At 38.8% G+C, this 15390-nt stretch overlaps 1 pseudogene; it reads right to left on the reverse strand.

Moving 5' to 3' along the window:
* Positions 1-1635: 1635 nt before the first annotated feature.
* LOC122482644 lies at positions 1636-2520 on the reverse strand (annotated as a pseudogene).
* Between the last annotated feature and the right edge of the window lie 12870 nt (positions 2521-15390).

Raw genomic sequence — 15390 nt, forward strand, 5'->3', positions numbered from 1 at the left:
TTGTTTGTATTTATAGGTCTGATTTTGCTTTTTGTTTGAATAAATTCTTTGTTTTTTTTGTGGGGTTTTTTTTGGTTTTTGAAAGATTCCACATATGAGTGACATGATATGGTATTTTCCTTTCTTTGGCTTATTTCACTTAGCATAATAGTCTCTAGGTCCATACATCTTGTCACAAATGGCATGATCTCATCCTTTTTAAAGGCTGAGTAATATTCCATTGTATATATATACCACATCTTCATTATCCACTTGTCTATTAATAGACACTTAGGTTGCTTCCTTATCTTATTATAAATAATTCTGAAATAAGCATAAGAGAGCATATATCTTTTCAAATTAGTGTTTTCATTTTCTTTGGGTCAATATCAAGTACTGGAATTATTGGATCATAAGGTATTTCTATTTGTAATTTTGGGGGGAAACTTTATGCTGTTTTCCACAGTGTCTGTACAAGTTTACAGTTAATGGATTTATAACTTCAATATAATATAAGACATCTATTATAATATAATATAGCAGATATATAATACATCTTCTTAAATTTTTCATCAGAAAATTTCCTTATGGACTTTTGCTGTCAGTTCTTTTTTTTGTTATTGTTTCCACTGCATTTATTACTAATATAAAAAATGTTTAAAAGAAAAAAAAATAATTCTCAGTTTTCCAATGGCTCTCATCCTTCCCTCTTGCCCATACAACTCCTGACCCATTTCCTCAGGGCCAGTTCAAAACTGAGCCTGTTCACTGCTATTTTTATAGAAAGCAACCAGTGCCAGGGATGCCGGGAAGAAGGTTAGATGAAGGCAACCCTACTGCCCAGGTTCCACCCAAAGGTAGGCCGGGTGGAGATTCACAGAATTTAGATGAAAGGGCTGGTGGCCTCACAATGACATAGTGTAACTAAAGTGGGCTGGAGAGGAGATAAGGTTACTTGTCAGAAGCTTTAGAGGACATCTCATGGACTTGTGTCAAACGCAGAAAAACCAACGCCAGGATGGGGAGACCAGGGAGGCAGTCTTGCAGAAAGGTTCACAATTCTCCCATGTTGGGAGGTATGGAAAGTCTAGAGGGCACCAAGTCTCATTTGTTTTGGCAGAAAAACTTACTCTAGTGTCGGGACGTCACAAAGAGGCCACGGACATTGAGAGAGGCTGCATACAAGGGGATGGGCAGTTTCACAAAGCACAGTGATCACAGACCAGAGTGGTGGAGATCATGCTACTGATGCAGAAATTACAAAATCCAAAAGCAGGGAGAGCGTCCTTTCAGGGAGTAACTCTGAACCAGTCATCCATACTTGACCCCAGGTCAACCTGGTGAGTTTCACAGGACAACGGGCAACTTTGAAGGTAAGGGTTGTTACATTTTAAAAAGGACTTAAGCAGCTAGAAGGGAATGCTAGGAAACTGCCCCAGGGCTCTCAGGAATCAAAGGCAGTACTGGGGACTGGGTGAACAGATGCACAAGAAACAGCACCAAAGAGGTTTCCTGTTCAGTCAGTTGGTGAGGGGGAAGAGGATCCAGAAGGCAGTTGAAGGGAGCAAAGATGGGGTCTTGAAGGCGAGTCTCTAGAGGCTGGATCAGAAGAAAGACCACACACTGGGCACAGTGATGAAACACAACTCTGGACCCCAAATGGGGAGATGATGGATGGGGGTGGGTGTCACTGATTGAGGGTGGTGGGTGGAACAGCCTCACAGTAGCCATCACAGGGCCACAGGGAAATATATGACTGCTAGGTCCCAGATGGCTCCTTCCAGCCCTGATGGGAAGGCATAGTCTCACAGAGGAGGTCCATTGATGCCTGCGTGGTAGAAGGCACAGAGGTCCTCATATCAACAGTGGCCCGTTTTTGGCAAAGTGTTGGCAGACAGGGTGGTTGGATTTGTCTTCTATAACTTGGGGGCCATCCTTGGGTGGCAGATAGAGACCAACTTACGAGCTTTTGAGGATTTTTCTCTGCTCTTTGTGAAAGCCTCCCCTGGAAGGACCCCCACGGCGTGGTCCAGGAAAAGGAGGTTCAGTATTGGCCCCCCACCAACCACGACCATATGGGCCACATCTGGGGCCTAGGCCCCCCGAATTGGGCCTCTGCCCCAGGGAGGAGGTTTGAGACTCACTAGTGGTGAAATCATTGGTCCCCTTGATCCTGGAGGACTTCTGTGAAGAGAATCTGCATTCTTTCCTGTCTGGCTCCTTTCACTCAACATCGTGTTTGTGAGATTTAATCCAGGTTGCCTATAGCAGGAGTTCATTTTCTTGCAGTGTAGTCTCCCATTGCATGCACACACAACAACTTATTTATCTATTCTACTGATGGTGGACATGTGGGAGGATTCCAGTTTGGAACTGACTTGGGTCACCCGGCTTTCCATTTGGCCATGGGGGGGCACCCAGAAGCCTGGGTGGTCCTATGGCGCTCCCACCCTCCTCGACTCTAGTCTCTTCCTGCTCTGGCAGCGGGGGCTGCTGTGGTGGTGGCAGCTGCTACTGATTCTGCTTCTTTCGTTTCGGCATAGTGGTTGCAGCAATGGCTGCGGCAGGATTTGGGAGGGCAGTGAGGAAGGGGCACGCTGGGTTGCTGTCAGTTCTTATACACTGGTCCCCAAGTAGCTACTGACTCTCGAATTTCATAAAAATGGAATCATACAGTATGAACCTTTTTGTGATTAGTTCTTTTGTTCAGCACAGTGTTTTTTGGATTCAATTATGATGTTATATTTTTCAGCAGTTCATTAAATAAAATACTGAATTGGGTCACCTGGGTGGCTCAGTCGGTTGAGTGTCTGACTTTGGCTCAGGTCATGATCTTGTCATTTGTGAGTTCAAGCCCCACATGGGGCTTGCTTCTGTGAGCCTCTCTGTGCAGAACCTGCGTTGGATCTTCTGTCCCCCTCTCTCTGTCGCTCCCCTACTGGTGCTATCCCAAAAATTAATAAATATTTTTAAAAACCTGAGTAGTATTCTGTTAAATGGATGCACCATAAGGATACACTAGTTTATTTGTGTATTCATCTATTGACACACATTTGGGTTTTTTTTTTTTTCGAGTTTTTGGATAGTTTGAATAAAACTGATAAGAACAATTGTAATTGTTTGTGAACAAAATATTTAATTTCTCTTAGGAGCCTAGAAATAGAATTGCTCTGTTGAATAACAAATATACATTGGATTCCATATCGCTATTTAAAATTTTTTCTCTTTTTAGTAGAGTTTAAAATCAAGGGAGACCCAGAGATTGTAATCTGTGTCTACAAGCATAATACAAAGAGCTTCAGAGAATTTTATGAAGCCAGACTCATGGGAATGTACTGTTTATCTCAGCTCTCAGGACTTCATTTTTAATAACTTCCTCTTAGGAAAAACCACTGTTCAGGCCCTTAGAGAATTTAGGTTTTTGTCTTTGACAAGTGGTTGGCAACAGTTTAGGATAGAGAAATGTTCTGAGTGTCTAGGAATAAAAATCCGGGAAGAACTGCCAAGTGGGATTTGGATCTTCAGACTGCAGATTTCACCATCCTATACTCAGCCCTTGACCCCTCACCAGCGACTCCACTGCTCTGTGCTTAGCCCAGCCCAGCAGGTAAGAGTAGGGAATTGTCCAGGGGACTACATCTCTTTAGGAGCTTCTGCAAGATTTGTGAAGAATTGGCCTTTCCTCCTCAACACCAACTTTCCTTTTTTGATGTGTGGGGGCACTTATCTTTAACTCTCTTTGCAAGAACTTGGTACAGAGATTCTGTTCCAAGACACCTGCAGGGATCAGATTCTGTACAGTAGGAAAAAAAATAGGACTTTTACACTAAAATCTCTAGGGTAATAACTTTCTATATTGACCTCATTTTGTAACAACAGGACCCTGGCCGATACTTCTCTGCCCTTTGGTGACTCTGCTTCCATCCCCTTGTACTTTTCCCATTGCCACAGGCAGAAGCCTACATGGAAACCTGGTATTTTGATTTTGAAAATCTCTGGATCTAGAAACTGAGATGAATATGACAGCTTTTGAGGACTTTTGTTACCAAAAAACCCAATACTTTGCTCTATCATCTCTGTCACAGTGTACATACTTTACCCTGATCTCATGCAGAAGGTAAAGTGGCCAATTTGTAATTTTCTTCTTGAGTTCAAGGTAGGAAGAAAAAAAACCATTATTTGTGCAACTTTACCTACTCCAAGCCTAGGTGAACATGCCTTATTTTTCCTACTTTCATGCTTTATGGTTCCTGGTTGTATAAGTGTTTGTGTTTGGGAATATAAGTAAAAATATGTATAAAATGTGTGGTAATATGTGCATGGGATATACACTTATTGATTTCCTAAATAGATATTTATTGAAAAAGTTATCTGTGTCAAGAGATGGGGATAAAGTCACTGAGAATCTTTGTCTTTAGAATTCATAAACTAGAAAAAAACAGTGACCTGAAAGTAAATATATATTGTATGACAGAAAATATGTATGAATAGTGGTAGGTATAAAACCTAGAGAAACAGAGAGATGGGAAATAACAGCTCAGCTTAGTAGACTTCTAGAAAGATTGGGTGAAGAAGTGTCAGAGGAGAATACTGAAGGATGACTAGGAGTTCATCTAGTTGATAAGGCAGAAGTGAACTTCGATAGAGGAAATGGCACAGGCAAAGACACAGATTCCTGTATCTTTGGGTATAGCAGGGGCATGAATTAGCAGTTAGGAAGGAAGGAAGGATGGAAGGATGGCCTTTCAGACAGCTGCAGTCAGGTAGAGATGCTGTAGGATTTGATCAGGCATTTGGACTTCAGTCTATAAGCAATGGAGAATCATTGAATTGATTTAATGGGGGAATTGAAAATGATACGACTGTCACTTTCTAAAGAGTATTCTATTCTCTTTTTAAAAATTTATCTTGAGAGGGAAAGAGAGAGAGAGAGAGAGAGAGAGAGAGAGAGAGAGAATGAGAGAGAATGAGAGAGAGAGCATGAGCAGGGGAGGGGCAGAGAAAGAGGAAGACAGAGAGAATCCCAAACAGCCTCTGCACTGCCAGCACAGAACCCAAACTAATGAACTGTGAGATCATGACCTGAGACAAAATCAAGAGTTGGGCACTTAACCAACAGAGCCTATTCTATTTTTTGAAAGAGCAATACAGGAGGCAGAGAGATCATAGAAGTATAACAGATAGAAAGTATAGGGTCAGAAAATAGGATGATGATAACTGGGAATAGAGAGGAGGAGAGAAATTTGAGATCTGAGATACAATCTAGTGACTATTTCACCTGTCTAGTAGGTAGAAAAGAAAGGAAGGGAAGGGAGAGAAATGTCTCTCCTTTTCAGCCTGAGAGACTGTCTCAGTATTTGTGTCAATATAAGAAAGAAAGAGAGAATTTATGTAGAAAATAAATTATGGAAAAAACAGAGGAGTATAATAGTTTCAATTTTTGTTGTCTTAAATTGAAAGTTAAATGAGAAAATGTGTGTAGAGTGACTGGTTCATATTTGTGCATTAAGTAATATATATTTGTTATTATTACAGATAATTAATACTTGTCATATAGCAAATAATAACTGTGTTTATATAAGTTATTACATTTAATTCTTACAGCAAATGGAGAAATTAGATACTAATATCCTCATTTTATAGATGTGGAAACTGAGGTTTGTGTAACTGAAATTACTTACTCAAGATGATCTATATATTAATTCATAGAACTCAGAATCAAACCAAGTTGTTTATCATCATCATTATCATTATTTCTATTATATATGTAAAGAAATTGTCAGTGAGGTCCTGTAAGATGTTTGATGTGTAAATCAGAACTCTGAAAAAAAAAGCCTCAGTTGCTTATGGAGATTTAGAAGTCATTAACAATTAAATGATAGCCAAAGTCAGAAGAAATGAGGTCATTCAGAGAGCATAGACTCAGAAAGTGAAGAAATGAGGGAAATGTCAATATTAAATGATGAGCAGAAGGAAAAAGATGATAAAGGAAAGTATGTCATTAGAGAAAAAAAGGAATAAGAGAAAGCAAGGGAGAATACATCTTCTAGAGTATCCATAGTTTTAATTATGACTGAGAGATAAGCAAGATAACCAAAAGAAAAATCAGTATGTTTGGCCATTGAAAGGTGTCTTTGAATTGTGCAGAACAGATTCATCAAAGAGGTGAAAAACACACTACGTGGAGAAGCTTAGAGTGAAGGGTAAGATGATAAATATATTTATTCTTTTATTAGAAGGAAAACCAATAGCATAGGAAATAGGGAAGATAAAGGGAGAAAAGAGGTTATAATTGTTAGAGAAATAACCAGAGAAGAAGTATGTGAAGTTTTGAGCACAGGGAATACCCTTATTATAGCTAAGGCAATTTTTTTTTTTAAAGACAACTCTTCCCTGTGAGGGAAGGATGGATTGCTACAGGTTTGTAGGTATGTGTGGTCAGAGAGGTGAGTGGTTTAATTTATTTATGTTGAGGCTTTTAATTTCTCTATAGTATGGTCAGAAAGACAGAATCCTGAGAGTGATGAGATGGAACCGGTTGGGTTAGGGTGGGGACTAGGAAAGAATTCTGTTCCCCCAGCTATGGAAGGGGTATTGGAAAGACACAAGGAAATAGTAAAGAAGGGTGCCAAGGTTTGTGGAAACACTGGCTGTAATAAGAAAGTTTTGCATTTGTTGTGATTATTCTGTAGTTTAACCTAGTGACTGGCATATAGGTGAGACAAAATCAAATATTAACTGACTTTAGGTTCAGGAAATTAGACTTAAAAGAATCAAATGAAGAAGAGTTGTGATAAAGAGGAGTGTCAAATTGCCAAAATGTCTAACTAATGAACAAACTAACTAACCAACTAACCAACTAATGAGGATACAGTTGGGGGTGCCTGGGTGGCTCAGTCAGTTAAGCATTCGACTTCAGCTCAGGTCATGATCTCGTGGTTTGTGAGTTTGAGCCCTGCATCAGGCTCTGTGCTGATAGCTCAGAGCCTGGAGCCTGCTTCAGATTCTGTCTCCCCCCTCTCTGCCCCTCCCACGCTCATGCTCTCTTTCTCTCTCTCAATAATAAATAAACGTTAAAAACTTAAAAAAAAAAAAAAAGAAAAATGGTAAAGTGGTAAAAGGGAAAATGGATGAAAATTTTCAGTCATGAATCTATTTGGCAATGAAAGAAAACAGAGTGAGTGGAAAGTTTGGGAACAAAATTAAAAAAAAATTAGGTAGTGGTTAGAAAAGGTAACAGGACCAAAGAAAGGCTGTGTGTGTGTGTGTGTGTGTGTGTGTGCGCGCGCGCATGTATGGATTTTTTTGATCCATATATAGTGTATTTCAATAAATGTATGAGGAATACATCCATCATTAAACAAAATTGCTAGCCAATATCCCAACATCATTAAAGTATTATCTAATCCTTATTATTGTTTAAATTCAAGTTAGTTAACATACAGTGTAGTATTGGTTTCAGGAGTAGAACCCAGTGATTCATCTCTTACATACAACACCCAGTGCTCGTCCCAACAAGTGCCCTCCTTAATGCTTGTAGCCCATCTAGTCCATCTCCCCACCCTCCTCCCCTCAAGCAACTCTCAGTTTTTCTTTTGTATTAAGAGTGTCTTATGGTTTACCTCCCTCTGTTTTTATCTTATTTTTCCTTCCCTTCCTCTGTGTTCATCTGTTTTGTTTCTTGTTTCCTGTGAGTGAAATCATATGATATTTGTCTTTTTCTGACTTATTTCACTTAGCCTAATACACTCTAGTTTCATCCACATTGTTGCAAATGGAAAAATTTCATTCTTTTTGATCACCAAGTAAAATTTCATTGTATGTATACATACCACATCTTATTTATCGTTCATCAGTCAATGGATATTTGGGGTCTTTCCATACTTTGGCTATTGTTGATAGCACTATTATAAACATTGGGGTGCATGTGCCCTTTCGAATCAGCATTTTTGTATCCTTTATAAATACCTAGTAGTGCAGTTGCTGGGTTGAAGGATAGTTCTATTTTTAACTTTTTGAGGAACTACATACTGTGTTCCAGAGTGGCTGCACCAGTTTGCATTCCCACCAACAGTGCAAAAGTGTTCCCCTTCTCCACATCCTCACCAACATCTGTCATTTCCTGAGTTGTTCATTTCAGCCATTCTGACAGGTGTGAGGTGGTATCTCATTGTAGTTTTGATTTGTATTTCCCTGACGATGAGTAATGTTGAGCATCTTTTCATGGGTCTATTGGCCATCTGGATGTCTTCTTTGGAAAAGTGTCTATTCATGTCTTCTGCCCATTTCTTCACTGGATTATTTGTTTTTTGGGCTTTGAGTTTGATAAATTCTTTATAGATTTTGGATACTAGCCATTTATCTGATATGTCATTTGCAAATATTTTCTCCCATTCTCTTGGTTGCCTTTTATTTGTTGATTGTTTCCTTCACTGTACAGAAGTTTGTGTCTTGATGAGGTCCCAATAGTTTGTTTTTGCTTTTGTTTCCCTTGCCTCTGGAGACATGTCTAGTAAGAAGTTGCTGTGGCCAAAGTCAGAGAGGTTGCTGCCTGTTTTCTCCCCTAGGATTTTGAAGGTTTCCTGCCTCACATTTAGTTCTTTCATCCATTTTGAATTTATTTTTGTGTATGGTGTAAGAAAGTGGTCCAGTTTCATTCTTCTGCATATTGCTGACCAGTTTTCCCAGCACTATTTGCTGAAGAGACTGTCTTTATTCCACTGGATATTCTTTCCTGCTTTGTTGAAAGTGAGTTGGCCATACATTTGTGGGTCCATTTCTGGGTTCCCTATTCTGTTCCATGGGTCTATGTGTCTGTTTTTGTGCCAATACCATACTATCTTGAGGATTACGGCTTTGTATAACTGCTTGGAGTCTGGAATTGTGATGTCTCCAGCTTTGGTTTTCTTTTCAACATTGCTTTGACTATTCGGGGTCTTTTCTGGTTCCTTAAAAATTTTAGCATAGTTTGTTCTTGCTCTGTGAAAAATGCTGGTGTTATTTTGATACAGATTGCATTGAATGTGTAGATTGCTTTGGGTAGTGTAGACATTTTAACAATATTTGTTCTTCTAATCCATGAATATGGAAAGTTTTTCCATTTCTTTGTGTCTTCTTCAGCTGTTTCATAAGCTTTCTGTAGTTTTCAGTGTACAGATCTCTTACTTTTTGATTAGGTTTATTCCTAGGTATCTTATCGTTTGTGGTGCAATTGTAAATGAGATTGATCTTCGATATCTCCTTCTGTTGTTTTATTATTGGTGTATAGAAATGCAACAAATTTCTGTATGTTGGTTTTATATCCTGCAACTTTGCTGAATTTGTGTATCAGTTCTAGCAGTTTTTTTGGTGGAGTCTTCCAGGTTTTCCATGTTAGAGTATCATGTCACCTGAGAAGAGTAAAAGTTTGACCTCTTCCTTGACAGTTTGGATGCCTTTTATTTCTTTTTGTTGTCTCATTGCTGAGGCTAGGACTTGCAATAATATGTTGAACAGCAGTGGTGAGAGTGGACATCCCTGTCGTGTTCCTGATCTCAGGGGGAAAACTCTCAGTTTTTCCCCACTGAGGGTAATATTAGCTGTGGGTCTTCTGTATATGGCACTTATGATATTGAGATATGTTCCTTCTATCTCTATTTTCTTGAGGACTTTTATCAAGAAAGGATGTTGTATTTTGTTAAAAGCTTTTTCTGCATCTATTGAAATGATCATATGCTTCTTATCCTTTCTTTTATTTATGCGGTGTATCATGTTCATTGATTTGCAGATATTGAACCACGCTTGCAGGCCAGGAATAAATCCCACTTGATCATGGTGAATAATTCTTTGAATATACTCTTGAATTCGATTTGCTAGTATCTTGTTGAGAATCTTTCCATCCAGGTTCATCAGGGATATTGTCCTGTAATTCTCCTTTTTAGTGGGGTCTTGGTCTAGTTTTTGGAATCAAGGTAATGCTGGCTTCATAGAATAAGTTTGGAAGCTTTATTTCCATTTTATTTTTTGGAACAGTGTGAGAATAGGTATTAAGTGTTCTTTAAATATCTGGTAGAATTCCCTTGAGAAACTATCTGGCCCAGGACTCTTGTTTGTTGGAGGATTTTTGATTACTCATCCAGTTTCTTTGCTGGTTATGGGACTGTTCAAATTTTCTATTTCTTTCTGTTTCAGTTTTAGTAGCTCATGGGTTTCTAGGAATTTTTCCATTTCTTCTAGATTGCCCAATTTGTTGGCTTGTAATTTTTCATAGTATTTTCATAATTGTTTGTATTTCTGTGGTGTTGGTTGTGATCTCTCCTTTTTCATTCATGATTTTATCTATTTGGATCCTTTCTCTCTCTTTTTTGTTGTTGATATGTTTGGCTAGAGGTTTATCAATTTTTTAATCCTTCAAAGAACCAGGTCTTAGTTTCATTGATCTGTTTTACTGGGTTTTCTTTTTGTTTCTATATCGTTTATTTCTGCTCTAATATTTGTATCTCCATTCTTGTTCTGGATTTAGGCTTTATTTCTTGTTCCTTTGCTAGCTCCTTTAGGGGTAAGGTTAGTTTGTGTATTTGGGACCTTTCTTGCTTCTTGAGGTGGGCCTGGATTGCAATATACTTTCCTCTTAGAACTGCCTTTGCTGCATCCCACAGGGTTTGGACTGTCATGTTTTCATTTTCATTGACTTCCATGTATTTTTAAATTTCTTCTTTAATTCTCTGGTTAACCCATTCATTCTTTAGTAGTATGTTCTTCAGTCTTCTGATTTGTGACCAAGTATATGAACTGTTCTGTAGAATGTTTCATGTGCACTTGAGAAGAATGTGTATTGTGCTGTTTTAGGGGGTACTATTCTGAATATATCTGTTAAGTCCATCCAGTCCAGTGTGTCATTCAAAGCTATTGTTTTCCTGTTGATTTTCTGCTTAGATGATCAATTCATTGTTGTCAGTGGGATATTAAAGTCCCCTACTATTATTGAAATCTTTTATCAGTGAGTTTCTTTATGTTTGTTATTAACTGATTTATATATTTGGGTTCTCCAAGTTGGGAGCGTAATTGTTTACCATTGTTAGATCTCCTTGGTGGATAGACCCCTTAATTATGATATAATGCCTTCTTCATCTTTTGTTACAGTCTCTTTTTTAAAATATAGTTTGTCTGATATAAGCATGGCTACTCTGGCTTTCTTTTAACCTCCATTAGCATGATAGATGGTTCTCCATGCTGTCACTTTCAATCTGCAGATGTTTTTAGGTCTAAAGTAAGTCTTTTGTAAGCAGCATGTAGATGGATCTTGTTTTTTTTTGTTTTAAATCCATTCGGATACCTTATGTCTTTTTATAGGAGCTTTTAATAATTTAAAGAGTGATTATTGAAAGATATGTATTTGGTGCCATCATGTCATGTATGTGTTGGTGTTCCTGGTGATGTTTTCTGGTCCTTTATAGTCTTTGTTGCTTTGGTCTTTTACTATTTTTTTTCTCCACTCAAAGACTCCCCCTTAAAATTTCTTGCAGTGTTGGTTTAGTGGTCACGAACTCCTTTAATTTCTGTTTGTCTGGGAAACTCTTTATCTCTCCTATTCTAAATGATAGCCTTGCTAGATGAAGAATTATTGGCTGAATATTTTTCCCATTCAAGCACACTGAATGTTTCCTGCCACTCCTTTCTGGCCTGCCAAGTTTCTGTGGAAAAATCTGCTGTGAACTGATCTATCTTTCCTTGTAAGTTAAGGACTTTTTTCCCTTATTGCTTTCAGGATTCTTTCCTTGTCTGTGTATTTTGTGAATTTGACTCTGATATGCCTTGGTGATGATCAGCTTTTATTGAATTTAATGGGAGTTCTCTGTTCTTCTTGGATTTTGATGCCTCTTTCCTTCCCCAGATTAGGAAAGTTCCCAGCTATAATTTGTTCAAATAAACCTCCTGCCTTTTTCCCCTGCTCTTCTACTTCTGGGACTCCTGTGATATGGATATTGTTTCAGTTTATGGACTCTCTAAGTTCTCTAAGTTTCCCCTCATGATCTAATAGCTTCCTTTCCCTCTTCTTTTCAGCTTCATTATTTTCCATAATTTTTTCTTTCATATCACCTATTCTCTTCTCTGCTTCTTAGTCCTTGCTGTGACTGTCTTCAGTTAGTTTTGCTTCTCAGTTACAGAAGTTTTTATTTCAGCCTGACTAGTTGATAGGTCTTTGATCTCTACAGCAATGGTTTCTCTGGTTTCTTCTATGCTTTTTGAAGCCCAGCTAGTAGTCTTATGACTGTGGTTCTATCTTCTTGTTCAGATGTATTTCTTATATCTGTTCTGAACAAGTCCCTGGCTGTGATTTCTTCTTGACCTTTCTTTTGGGGAGAATTCCCCTGACTTGTCATTTTGGCTAAGTTTCTGTCTTTTGGGTGTTTTAAAATCTTGTTATGTTACTGAACCTAAGAGTAATGCTATATTAAAAAGAGGTCATACACTGTCCAGGGCCTGGCTCTTCAGGAAATGTTTCTGGTATATGCTGTATGCACGCTGCTATTGCATTTTGACTGCTCTTTCCCCTGGTCAGACCTCGCAGAGCTCCTCCTTGCTTGCAGTGGGGAGTGTTTGGAACTTTAACTAGGTGTGCTTTTATTTGTTTGTTAAAATAAGCCTAGTTAAATGGAAAAAAAAATTGAAAAACCTGATTCTCCCCCCCCCCAAAAAAAAGGGAAAAGGAAAGGGAATAAAAAAAACCCCAAAGAATCAAAAAACAATAATGCCGATTCTAAAGGCAAAAAAAAAAAAAAAGGTTAAAAAAAAGAAAAGAAAAAAGAAAGAAAAAACAAAAACAAAGAAGCTTGTCGAGAGAGAGAGAGAGAGAGAGAGAGAGAGGAGGAAATAAAAAAAAAAAAACAAGAAACTATGAACCTGATTCCAGAAGAAAAAAAGAAGAAAGAAAGAAAAAAAAAGTAAGCCTGGCCCTATTTCCACCAGAACTGCAAGTGTTGTTTTGAAGCACTTGATTTTCAGTCCACTTGGTGCTTTCTGGGTGCTGTCTGTGCCTGTCTTCTGGAGGAGAGGCCTGCTGTATTGGCTCAGAGTCAGTCGTGCCCCCGTAAATAAGCAGTTGCCAGGCACAGGGCCGTGAGGTTTGATGTAAGTGGTTCCTACCTCCACTAGGGGTTGGTGTGCTGCTTTCTGAAGACCAACCATGTCGGTGTTGGGGGAAAATGGTGCCACCCCAATCTTTCATCCACAGACAGGGGATCTCACATCCCCTGCTGTTCAGGCAGCCCTTACAGTATAGTAAGGGCAGTTAGCTTGCTGTGTACCACAACTCCCCTGCATTTTTTCTTTGGCATGTGGCTGGAATCCAAAACTCAAAGTCTTAAAGGACACAGCACCACACATATCCATCCCCTTCCTCCAGAGTAGAGCCCCTCTATGCTGTGTCTGATGTCCTTTGTCTCTGAAAAACAGTCCCACACTTACACAATGTGCAGAATCTATGGTGTAGCACCACTAAAAGCAGCAAAAGTTTTATTTCCTCTGGGTCCTCTGGTCCTCTGTCCACTATTGATGAAAGGCCTTTTGCTGGCACCTGCAGGGTCTTTTGGCCTTGGGGAGGCCATATGCCCTCTTCCAAAAGTACTCTGGGGGGGATGTTCTCTCCCAATTCACCTTGGAGATCTCTGGTTGACGCTATGTATTCTGGGGCCAGCTCCCTCCTCTCCAGGAGGGCACAGCACAGCTCTGCTCCAGAGAAAGTCACTGTGCACTTCCAATATCTCAGAGTTTGAGCTCTAAACACTGTTTATGAAAACAAAAAACAAACAAAAAATCAAAAAACAAAACAAAAACAAAAACCCTGCAACATTTAGTACCTCTTGCTCCCTAGTCCATGGTCCAGAGAAGCTTTCCTCTTATGTGAACCTGATGCTGCACTGTCTCAACCCCTCTCTCTTCCTCTCTTTTTTTGTCTCTCCACAGAAAGGGTTCCCTTCCCCTCGACAGCACCACCATTTTTCCTCTCCCCCAATTCACTTCTACACCCCTCACACCTGCCATGTTGTCTGCCTCCAATATGGAGATCATTATGACAATCCACAGATCAATTTCCTGGGTGTTCCAAGTGATCTTACCTCAATATAGCTGTGTTTGAGGGAGTAGGAAAGCCCAGGGTACCCCTACTTCTCTGACATCTTAACTCCTCCTCCTGTATGCATTTTAACATAGAGGATATTATAACATATTTGAAGGGATAATAAATGGAGGGAAAACAAAATCAAACACAACTAAAAGAACATCAACTTGTATTGATATTTCTGAAGAACAAAAAAAGAAGCTTCCTGCTTTTGCTATTAATTCTTTAAAAGTAATGTGGCTTTCTCCCACAACTATATGGTCAATTAATCTTAAACAAAGAGGGAAAGAATATCCAATGGAAAAAAAAGAAAGTCTCTTCGACAAATGGTATTGGGAAAACTGGACAGCAACATACAAAAGAATGAAACTGAACCACTTTCTTATACCATCCACAAAAAGCAAATTCAAAATTAGTTAAAGACTTAAATTGAGAACAGAAATTATGAAAACCCTAGAGGAGAACACAAACAGTAACCTCTTTGACATTGGCTGTAGCAACTTCTTACTAGATATGTCTCCTGAGGCAAAGGAAACAAAAGCAAAACTGAACTCTTAGGACTTCATTAAAATAAAAAGCTTCAGTACAGTGAAGGAAACAATCAACAAAAGTAAAAGGCAACCTATGGAAATGACATATCTGATAAAGGGTTGGCATCCAAAATGTATAAAGATCTTATCAAACTCAACGTCTCAAAAATGAATAATCCAGTTAAAAAATGGGCAGAAGTCATGAATAACCATTTTTTTCAAAGGAGACATGCAGATGACCAACAGACACATGAAAAAATGCTCAACATGATTGATCATCAGGGAAATACATATCATAACTCCAATCAGATATGACCTCACACCTATCAGAATGGCTAAAATCAATAATGCAGAAAATAGGTGTTGGCAAGGATGTGGAGAAACAGGGACACTCATGCACTGTTGGTGGGAATGCAAACTGGTGCAACCGCTCTGGAACACGTATGAAGTTACTCAAAAAGTTAAAAATAGAACGACCCTATGACCTAGCAATTGCATTATTAGGTATTTATCCAAAGAATACAAAAATACTAAATCAAAGGGATACATGCACCTCTATGTTTGTAGCAGCATTGCCTACAATAGCCAAAGTATGGAAATAGCCCAAGTGTCCATAGAGTGATGAATGGATAAAGAAGATGTGGGGTGTGTATGTGTGTGTATGTGTGTGTGTGTGTGTGTGTGTGTGTACTCAACCATAAAAAGAATGAAATTTTGCCATTTGCAGTGATATGGTTGGAGCTAGAGAGCATTATGCCTAGGGAAATAAGTCAGAGAAAGACA

Source organism: Prionailurus bengalensis, chromosome D1, assembly GCF_016509475.1.
Source record: "Prionailurus bengalensis isolate Pbe53 chromosome D1, Fcat_Pben_1.1_paternal_pri, whole genome shotgun sequence".
NCBI classification, from domain to species: domain Eukaryota; kingdom Metazoa; phylum Chordata; class Mammalia; order Carnivora; family Felidae; genus Prionailurus; species Prionailurus bengalensis.